Source organism: Lipotes vexillifer, unplaced genomic scaffold (assembly GCF_000442215.2).
Source record: "Lipotes vexillifer unplaced genomic scaffold, Lipotes_vexillifer_v1.1 scaffold49, whole genome shotgun sequence".
Classification (NCBI taxonomy): Eukaryota; Metazoa; Chordata; class Mammalia; order Artiodactyla; family Lipotidae; genus Lipotes; species Lipotes vexillifer.
In genome coordinates this window covers 2,984,847-2,996,525 of record NW_006790551.1, presented here as the reverse complement: position 1 = coordinate 2,996,525, position 11,679 = coordinate 2,984,847, and the positions used below count along the sequence as shown (strand labels likewise).

Sequence of the window (11,679 nt, the reverse complement as noted above, 5' to 3'; positions counted from 1 at the left end):
CGCAAAAAAAAAAAAAAAAAAAAAGTAAATGGTTTACTATCCCCCATGAATGCTTTTGCCAATTTTCTACATAAACAGTTCATTTGATTCTTTGTTTAGTTTTGATTCTTTTTTCCCAAGTCTTGTTATTATTGAACTCTCCTTCTACAGAGTTTAAAACCAGACTCTATTCCTAAACTGGTAACTGACTACTTGTAAACAAAATTAACATAGATCTACTTATAACCCATAAGTTGCCTTTATTTATTTATTTTTGGCTGCATTGGGTCTTCGTTGCCGCGTGCGGGCTTTCTCTAGTTGCGGCGAGCAGGGGCTACTCTTCGTAGTGGTGTGCGGGCTTCTCATTGTGGTGGCTTCTCTTGTTGCAGAGCACGGGCTTGAGGCGCACGGGCTCAGTAGTTGTGGCATGCAGGCTCAGTAGCTGTGGCTCGTGGGCTCTAGAGCACAGGCTCAGTAGTTGTGGTACACGGATTTCGTTGCTCCGCGGCATGTGCGATCTTTCTGGAACAGGGCTTGAACCTGTGTCTTTTGCATTGGCAGGCGGATTCTTAACCACTGTGCCACCAGGAAAATCCCCCCCATAAGTTGCCTTTTGAAAGAAATCAATAAGGCATTTGAATTGCTCCAAGATGGAAATTGGTATTTGTGTGTATGTGTGTTTGTGTAATGTGAGATACCTTATGCATATGACTCTTGCACCCAAGATTTTATGAGAAGTGAGAGGTCTCAGATCAAATATAAAAGAGGGTGGCTGTGGGAAACCGTTTAGAGAATGGCAATAAAAGAGCTTTAAGTCAGTTTTGAAGAGCCCTTTAAGCAGTCACTGTGTGACCCCAGATGGCTACCTTTGCCCATGTCATCACTGTCCTCATCTATAAAATGGGGATAATCATACCTCTTTTCTTGAGAAACAGGTATGAAGATCAAATGTGAAAATAAAAGGAAAGACCAATGAAAGAAAAAAAAATACTACAAAATTATGTTATAATAAAATTTTCATTGTGATTTGAGTACTGATATATATGACAATAAATTAAATTTAATTGGGAATTAAATTAACTTATAGTACAACTTAATTAGCAACCGACTATAACACAATTTTGAAATGACCTAACTTCCTCCAGAAAATTATTTATTTACAAGGTACAATTTGTGCTGCTTTTATGGGTTTATTTTCAATCAACAGTTTACTGTGTGATATTTCAGAAATATTTCTCTTCAGCATACATTCATTAAACATTTAATAACATTGTGCTAGACACACTGGAAAAGCAGAGTTGAATGAAATCCAGAAGACTACAGATTCAAGGCATAGAGACCTCATTTCTGACTGGAAGACGGGAAGCCCTCAGGGAGCAGGTCAGCCCTAAGCTGAGCCTTGGGAGCTTATAGAACTACAACATGAACAACAGGGTAAAAGACACTGTAGAAATTGGAACTGTGTGTAAGAACCCATAAAAGAGAGAACAAAACTTGCATATGGTAAGCAGCAAACAATTCCATCTGCAAGGGCCAGATTGTGTTTGTGAGGAGTACTGAGTGAGTTTAAAGGTCTTGATTGCAAAATATTTTCTATGTAAACAAGTAAGAGTGTAAGAATTTTTACATCTAAAGAGAACTGGGTTTTCCTAGGATATTATCATGCATTTCCTGGGCCTTACTATATGATACTGCTATGCAGTCCCACCTAGTAGTGATTGACATAAATCAACAATAATTTTGGTTGAAATTATTAAAGTGCACTTTGTAGACTGACTGAAATCAGTCAAGCTACAAAGCATCTCAAAAATACAGGTGTTGGAGTGTTTGACCTCGAAGCCACTTTCTAGCTCTATGAGTCCACCATGCTTCTATGTATATTGAGTTCAGAGCTTATGAGACTATGGTTATGGGTTCTGAAACAATGTGGCCCAAATACTTTTTATAGTACTCTGAAACTGACCCTTAAGTAGCTCTCCTTTAAAAATCTTCAGCTAAATATTTCACTCCTATCTCCCAGCATTATTTAAATAAATGTATCCTATTTTGTCACCAGCAGTAAGAGAGTACCAAAATCCATCCATCACTAGCCTAGAAAAACAATAGACAGTTCCCACATTATTGACTGTGGATTGAAGCTTCACATTCATAGGAAAAGATAAGCATGCTGAGAATTTAGAACTCAGATTCTTCTCCATTGAAGCATGAGGTTAACGCATTGTTTCATACAATGATGTATGCGAGAAAATTAAATAACACATAGCTTTTCAAGCATTTTAAATTTAGTGTCCTTAAAATATTTAAAGACCATGGTCACCAAATCGTGGGTGAAAATGCAAAAGGTGAATCTAATTTCCTGAGGAGATGAGGTAGGCATTGATGCTAATTTGATGGAGAACATGCATTTATTGCTAAATGGCCACTTTTGCAGAGTTTACAAGCACATAAAAATATCAGAAAAGTTGCCACTTCTGCTCTTCACATTTACTATGACTAACAGGTAATGACTATAAATAAGCCCCAGATATTAATTTAATATAGTCATCTTCCCTACCTGGAAACCTAATTTCAGAATTTGACCCTAGAAACAGGGAGTTTTTTCCAACTTATTCACAAAGTCCTCAAGCAATTTACATTACTGAATTGGAATATGAGGAAATGTTACTTCTCTTTAAATTTACTTTATTGGAATTGGCTTGATAATTATCTATGATTTAGCAACATTAGACTTTGGTACCAAAGGTTAAATAAATAACATTATTCTTTGTAATATTAACAGTGTAAGTAGTAATAGAGCAAAATAGTATGTAGTGACAGAACAAAACGGAGTGCAAAGAAACTGAGATGAACTTTCATGAGAAAAATAAAATGCAGACCAAGCTTCTGGGTTTTATACTCCTGGGATACAATATTATTAACCCTTCCCAACCCCACTAACAGAAGCCATTTGTAGAAACCTTTTTGCAAAGGGACTTATTGAACTTAGGTTTGATAGGGTATGGCAGATGTAATTTCTGAGGTCATTTGGCTGTCACCTTCATTTTATGGGGAAGAAAATCAAGACTCAGGTAAGTGCAGTGTAGTGACTTACCAGGATCACATAGCCAATTACCAGCTGAGTAAGTTTTGTATTCTTACCACTCCCTTCTCTACATGAGTCTTCCATGTTACTCTCACATCTTTCATTTCACTCCTTGCACACAGTGCCTCAATTACACTGAGCTTCTTTCAGTCTTCTCCCAGTCCCTGCCCCTCAAATGATACCAGGCTCCCTTGTCTCTGAGCCTTCACACATGTAGTTCCTTGTTCTGAAACCCATCCATGCCCAAACCCCATCCCCACCAAACTCCATGTTCCTTAACTCCCAGCCATTGTCCAAGTCAAGCAGGGCCCTCGAGCTCCCAGAAATCTAGGTTACATATACTTCCTCTCTGTTCCTATTGCACCCTCTACTCCCCCCATTATAACACGTCAAACAGTATATTGTAATTGTCTGATTATTTGTTTGCACTATTAGACTGTGAACTCTTTGAATATCACATTCATCATCATTACCGCAGCATCAAATGCAATGCCTGAAATATGGGATTGGCTCAGTAAAAAAAAGCTGTTTAAATAAATGAATAAATAAGAACATGTGTTAATGAGCCAAGGTACTACAAATGAATTTAGAACAATGGAATTCGAATACTGCACACATCTAGGGTACCTGCCACTATACAATGTATAATGCTTATTATTCTTCCTAACAGAGAACTGTTTTACAGCTATTGAAAGTGGTTGTGTAGTACCATAGGAGATGAGGGATGAAGCTAAGAAGCTGACATTTGAAGTGGAATACTATGATGATTCTCATGTAGCCATTCACAATTAAAAAATAGATGCTGTGGGAATCCTCCCTTTCCAATCATACCAGCTCATGGGCAGCTACAAGGTGATTAAACGTCATGGAATGAACAGTAAAAAATCAGATTTGTAGTTACTAGAGGTAGGGGTTGGGGGGGTGAGTTAGATGAAGGTAGTCAAAAGGTACAAACTTCCAGTTATAAGATAAATAAGTACTAGGGATATAATGCACACATGATAAATATAATTAAAACCGCTGTACATTATATATGAAAGATGTTAAAAGAGTAAATCCCAGGTGGTAGAGTCAAGATGGCAGCGTGGGAAAACTTGGAGTTTGCATCTCCCCACGACTAGGGCTCCTGCAGGATGCGGCTGGGGGACCTCAACGCCCAAGGAGATGGGAGGAACCCCAAAGAAAACCAGTAGGATGTGTGGGGACTGAGTTGGGGAGAGGAAGGGGAGGCGGAACAGGACTGGCACCCCTGAGGGGTGTGGCTGAGAGTGGTGAGGGGTTCCCATGCCTGGAGGGACACTCGGGGGCTCGGATCGTGGGGTGTGTGCCCAGCGTATCCCCTGCCCAATCGGCTGGGGATGTCTGCAGGCTCTTGGGCAGGGTCCTACGCCCTCAGAGGCCCCGTCCGGGCTGCACTGGTCTTGGGGGCATGGGAGGGAGGCTGGGGGAGAACAGGAGAGGCAGGCGGGAGGGGCCCTCCAGGACCAGAGGAGCGGGAGAGGAGTGGAGGATATTTGCCTCACCCACTCGAGCCCGGGAAAACTGCTGAGCTCCCTGGTGGGGTCCCCAGTCCTCTGAGACCAGTGGTGGGAGGCACGGCTGGGCCCCTTCTGTTCCATTGAGCCGAGGCCCCACACCCCACACCCCCAGGGCCTTTTCCAGCCCTGTGGGTCCTAAGCAGTGGCCCCACCTACCACCCAAACCCCACCCCTGCTTAGGTCCCACCCTCCACAGCCAAGGCCTTTCCACCTTTTTTTTTTTTCCTCCTCTTTTTTACTATTGTGGTTCTGTTTTACCTTCTGGTTGTTGTTTCACATATATATATATTTTTTCTTTCTAACATATCTGTTTGTTTCCTAGTCTAATTTTATTTTTCACTTTGTTATTTCTCTCCTCTTTTTTTTTTTCTTTGCCACCCTGTGCAGCTTGCGGGATCTTGGTTCATGAGCCGGGGGTCGGCTGAAGCTCCTGTGGTGGGAGCTCCAAGTCCGAACCACTGGACTAACAGAGAACCTTGGACTCCTGGAAATATTCATCGGAGTGAGGTCTCCCAGAGGTCCTCATCTCAGCACCAAGACCCAGCTCTACCCAACAGCCTACAAACTCCAGTGTTGGAAGCCTCAGGCCAAACAACCAGTAAGATAGGAACACAATTTTACTCATAAAAAAAAAAAAAATGAGATGACAAAAAACTATGTCACAGATGAAGGAGCAAGGTAAAAACCTACAAGACCAAATAAATGAAGAAGAAGTAGGCAATCTACCTGAAAAAGAATTCAGAATAATGATAGTAAAGGTGATCCAGAATCTCAAAAATAGAATGGAGGCATGGATTGAGAAAATACAAGAAATATTTAACAAAGATCTAGAAGAACTGAAGAACTAAAGAACAAACAAGCGGAGATGAACAACACAATAACTGAAATGAAAAATACACTAGAAGGAATCAATAACAGAATAACTGAGGCAGAAGAACGAATAAGTGACCTGGAAGACAAAATGGTGGAAATAACTGCCAAGGAGCAGAATAAAGAAAAAAGAATGAAAAGAATTGAAGACAATCTCAGAGACCTCTGGGACAACACTAAATGCACCAACATTTGAATTATAGGGGCCTCAGAAGAAGAAGCAAAAAAGAATAAAATATTTGAAGAGATTATAGTCGAAAACTTCCCTAACATGGGAAAGGAAATAGTCAATCAAGTCCAGGAAGCACAGAGAGTCCCATACAGGATAAACCCTAGGAGAAACACACCAAGACGCATAGTAATCAAACTAACAAAAATTAAATTAAAAAAAAAAGTATTAAAAGCAGCAAGGGAGGGCTTCCCTGGTGGTGCAGTGGTTGAGAGTCTGCCTGCTGATGCAGGGGACATGGGTTCGTGCCCCAGTCCGGGAAGATCCCACATGCCGCAGAGCGGCTGAGCCCGTGGGCCATTGCCATTGAGCCGGTGCATCCAGAGCCTGTGCTCCGCAGCGGGAGAGGCCACAACAGTGAGAGGCCCACATACTGCAAAAAAAAAAAAAAAAAAAAAAGCAGCAAGGGAAAAGAAACAAATAACATACAAAGGAATCCCCATGAGGTTATCAGCTGATTTTTCAGCAGAAACTCTGCAGGTCAGAAGGGAGTGGCAGATATACTTAAAGTGATGAAAGAGAAAAACCTACAACCAAGATTACTCTACCCAGCAAGGATCTCATTCAGATTCCACGGAGATATCAAAAGCTTTTCAAACAAGCAAAAGCTAAGAGAATTCAGCACAACCAAACCAGCTTTACAACAAATGCTAAAGGAACTTCTCTAGGCAGGAAACACAAGAAAAGAAAAAGACCCACAGAAACAAACCCAAAACAATTAAGAAAATGGTAATAGGAACATACATATTGGTAATAACCTTGAATATAAATGGATTAAATGCCCCAACCAGAAGACAAAGACTGGCTGAATGGATACAAAAGCAAGACCCATTTATATGCTGTCTGCAAGAGACCCACTTCAGATCTAGGGACACATGCAGACTGAAACTGAAAGGCTGGAAAAAGATATTGCATGCAAATGGAAATCGAAAGAAAGCTGGAGTAACAATTCTCATATCAGATAAAATAGACTTTAAAGACTCTTACAAGAGATAAGGAAGGACACTACATAATGATCAAGGGATCAATCCAAGAGGAAGACATAACAATTATAAATGTTTATGTACCCAACATAGGAGCACCTCAATACATAAGGCAAATCCTAACAGCCATGAAAGGGGAAATCAACAGTAACACAATAATAGTAGGGGACTTTAACACCCCCCTTACATCAGTAGATAGATCATCCAAACAGAAAATAAATGAGGAAACACAAGGTTTAAATGACACAATAGACCAGAGAGATTTAATTGATATTTATAGAATATTCCACCTGAAAGTAGCAGAATACACTTTCTTCTCAACTGCACATGGAACATTCTCCAGGATAGATCACATCTTGGGTCACAAATCAAACCATGGGAAATTTAAGAAAATTGAAATCATATGAAGCATCTTTTCTGATCACAATGCTATGAAATTGGAAATCAATTACAGGGAAAAAAACCTGTAAAAACCACAAATACATGGAGGCTAAACTGCACTACTAAATAACCAAGAGACCACTGAAGAAATCAAATAAGTTAAAAAATACATAGAGGGCCTCCCTGGTGGCGCAGTGGTTGAGAGTCCGCCTGCCGATGCAGGGGATACGGGTTTGTGCCCCGGTCCGGGAGGATCCCACATGCCGCGGAGCCATGGCCGCTGAGCTTGCGCGTCCGGCAAGGGGAGAGGCCACGACAGTGAGAGGCCCACGTATAGCAAAAAAAAAAAAAAACAACAAAACAAAAACATAGAAACACGCACTTCCGCGGTCGCCGGCGTTCCGGAGCCCAGACGCAGCATCTGAGTCACCCGGCACCTTCTGTTCGGTCAGTGGCGTGAGGGTCTCGCCATGGTGTGTCATCTGTGCCACTACGCCCGTTGTATGCCCGTGCACTCGCCCAGCCAGCCAGCTGGCCTGCGGAGCTCCCACCCGTGTCCCCCGGCTGGTCCAGGGGGTCCTGGCACCGCCTCGATGGCGGATCCGCGGGACACGCGGACTGGACCACAGCCCGCACCCCTAGCTGACGGCGTCATGAGGCACCTGCCGTACTTCTGCTGCAGCCGGGTGGTGCGGTGCTTCGGTTGCGGCTCCTGGTAGCTGGGCATCCCTACAGCTAACTTTCCTGAACAAGTAGTAGCTAATCTTCCAGCTGACGTATCCACTGGCATATATTATGGTTGGGCCAGTGTTGGAAGTGGAGACGTCCATAAGATGGTGGTGAGCATAGGATGGAACCCATACTCCAAGAATACAAAAAAGTCCATGGAAACTCATATCATGCATACTTTCAAAGAGGACTTCTATGGGGAAATTCTCAACGTGGCCATCGTCGGCTACCTCAGACCAGAAAAGAACTTTTGATTCTTTAGAGTCACTTATTTCAGCAATTCAAGGTGATACTGAGGAAGCTAAGAAACGACTAGATTTACCAGAACATTTGAAACTCAAAGAAGACAATTTCTTCCAGGTTCCTAAAAGCAAAATAATGAATGGCCACTGATGGAAAAGCATCATATTTATTCATTCACTGTTTTCTAATATTTTACTGCTCATAACTCTACAGTCTCATCTTGGTTATACTTTAAAAATCAAACGTTTTCCTACATTAAACTGTGAATTAATGTGAATTAAACAGTACAGTGTAGTTACCATATTATGTTCCAACTGTTCAATTAAACCCATCATGTTACAGTACTAAAAAGGTTCATTTTTAAAATCAAGATTCCTTTTTTTTTTTTTTTTTTGCGGTATGCGGGCCTCTCCCATCGTGGAGCACAGGCTCCGGACGCACAGGCTCAGCGGCCATGGCTCACGGGCCCAGCCGCTCCGCGGCATGTGGGATCTTCCCAGACTGGGGCACGAACCCGTGTCCCCTGCATCGGCAGGCGGACTCTCAACCACTGCGCCACCAGGGAAGCCCAAGATTCTTTTTTATGTAATATCTTGATTAAAATGTACCACTAGAAAGGTCTTAAGTGTTTTATAATGGAAATGAAATACATATAAATATGGGTAACAGGCAAGTCACTAGTTTGAGATGAGAACTATAATTCTCATGGTAAAATTCTAGCATGCATGTACCTGTATAGCATACTCTGCTAATCAGAAGGCTTATAAAAGTAACTATATTAAGCAGAGGTTCGACAGTTTATTACAAACCTAAGGGGAAAAATCCAGACTTCATATTTTTGATATTTTGTGCATTTATATATTATTATAGACATAAAGACTTGTGAAATTTCATTTTAGTTAGTCATTTCCTTTAAGGGCTCAAATCATTGTACTGTGTTCCATTTTTGTTACAGCTGCCTCAGTTCTAATTGGTCTAGACTCTCTCCCTATTATTTTTTTGTTTTTCTTTTAAAACAGTAAAATGAGTGTTTTTTGAATCTCTAGCTCTCATTTTTGTGTTGTATAACACTTCTCTCTTTTTAAGAGTAGATATTCTTCAACATTTTTCTTAACCTTTGTTTCCTGTAAACAACTGTCAGTGTCAGTTCTTCCATTTAGAATATCCAACTCTACATTTACAAAATGTAGAGTTTCATCTGCGTCTGTATCTGCCATCCCATCCCTTCACTATATGAACAGTGATTAAGCGCAATATCTCTTGCATTTTAGAAGAAACACCCAAAAGTTCATCTGTAGGTTTTCTCAAAGTTTAAACGAACACCTAGCATTTCATTTACATATACCAGTTTCTTAACACAAAATACTTGTTTCCTCGCCTAGGGAAACTATTTAAGAGTCAACTAAACTATGAAATACAAAGTTATTTGTTTTTAAGGTGATTATATGTTCCTGAGCAAATGCAAACTGTTGTAGTTGTGTGTGCACAATGTAATTTAAGGCTAAAGAGTGCTATTTAGAAGATAATTTTAAAGTTATTATAAAACCATTTTCCCCTAATCTGCATAAATGAGAGAACTGATTTTAACAAAACTTTATATAATACTTAGAAGAACATCTAAAGCTAATGTTGGAGAAGGGGGAAGCAGGAATAAATTCACTTGGATTGTTTTGACTTTTTGGTGTATGAATTTATGGCAAACAATGTAGTAGGTGTCTTTTTCATTTCTTCTTTATAGAAATACTTAGAAAATGTAATTTAATGTTATCCTATACTTGAAAAAAGCCTCAATTATCAGTGGTTCTATGAAATAAAGTTAAAAACAAACATGGAAAGTGTAAAAAAGATTTGTGTTTGAGTAGCTTGTGACTGACTGTGTCCTCAGTAAGTGTGAAAATTCTTTGATATTGTCACCTTACATTTTCTTAAATAACTATTGCTTTTGAAAAGCCTATTGTGTGTAGTTTAGGAGTTAGTTAATAGTGTCTACATTTTTTAAAGTTTTATATTAAGTATTTATACATTATAAGAAATCGCAGTAGGGCCATTTTCGATTAGTCAGTGTTTTCAGGCCTTGAAATAAATCTTGGCCAAGTGAAAAAAAAAAAACAAAAAAACATAGAAACAAATGACAATGAAAATAGGATGACCCAAAACCTATGGGACATGGCAAAAGCAGTTCTAAGAGGGAAGTTTACAGCAATTCAATCTCACCTCAAGAAACAAGAAAAGGCTAAAACAAACAATCTAACCCTACACCTAAAGCAACTAGAGAAAGAAGAACAAAGAAAACCCAAAGTCAGTAGAAGCAAAGAAATCATAAATATCAGAGCAGAAATAAATGAAATAGTGGCTGTATCAATTTACATTCGACCAACAGTGAAAGAGCGTTCCCTTTGCTCCCCACCCTCTCCAGCATTTGTTGTTTGTAGATTTTCTGATGATGCCCATTCTAAGCAGTGTGAGGTGATACCTCATGGAAGTTTTGATTTGCATTTCTCTAATAATTAGTAATGTTGGGCAGCTTTTCATGTGCCTCTTGGACATCTGTATGTCTTCGCTGGAGAAATGTCTATTTAGAACTTTCCCCCATTTTTGATTGGGTTGTTTGTTTTTTTAATATTGAGCTGCATGAGCTGTTTATATATTTTGGAGATTAATCCTTTGTACATTGATTCATTTGCAAATATTTTCTCCCATTCTGAGGGTTGTCTTTTCATCTTATTTATAGTTTCCTTTGCTGTGCAAAAGCTTTTAAGTTTTATTAGGTCCCATTTGTTTATTTTTGTTTTTATATCCATTACTCTAGGAGGTGGGTCAAAAAAGGATCTTGTGCTGATTTACATCCAAGAGTGCTCTTCCTATGTTTTCCTCTAAGAGTTTTATAGTGTCTGGTCTTACATTTACGTCTTTAATCCATTTTGAGTTTTTTTGTGTGTATGGTGTTAGGGAGTGTTGTAATTTCATTCTTTTACATGTAGCTGTCCAGTTTTCCCAGCACCACTTATTGAAGAGACTGTCTTTTCTCCACTGTATACCCTTGCCTCCTTTGTCATAGATTAGTTGACAATAAGTGTGTGGGTTTATCTCTGGGCTTTCTATCCTGTTTCATTGCGCTATATTTCTGTTTTTGTGCCAGTACCATACTGTCTTGATTACTGTAGCTTTGTAGTATAGTCTGAAGTCAGGGAGTCTGATTCCTCCAGCTCCGTTTTCTTCCCTCAAGACTGCTTTGGTTATTTGGGGTCTTTTGTGTCTCCATACAAATTTTAAGATTTTTTGCTCTAGTTCTGTAAAAAATGCCATTGGTAGTTTGATAGGGATTGTACTGAATCTGTAGATTGCTTTGGGGAGTACAGTCATTTTCACGATATTGATGCTTCCAATCCAAGAACATGGTATATTCCTCCATCCATTTGTGTCATCTGTGATTTCTTTCATCATTGTCTTATAGTTTTCTAAGTACAGGTCTTCTACCTCCTTAGTTAGGCTTATTCCTAGGTATTTTATTCTTTTTTTTGCGATGGTAAATGGGACTGTTTCCTTAATTTCTCTTTCTGATCTTTCATTGTAAGTGTATAGGAATGCAAGAGATTTCTGTGTATTAATTCTGTATCCTGCAACTTTATCAAATTCATTGATTAG

At 39.8% G+C, this 11,679-nt stretch overlaps 1 pseudogene; it reads left to right on the top strand.

Annotated features, from left to right (window-relative positions):
* Window positions 1-7,603: 7,603 nt before the first annotated feature.
* On the top strand, window positions 7,604-8,184 carry LOC103087394 (riboflavin kinase pseudogene; annotated as a pseudogene).
* Window positions 8,185-11,679: the final 3,495 nt, after the last annotated feature.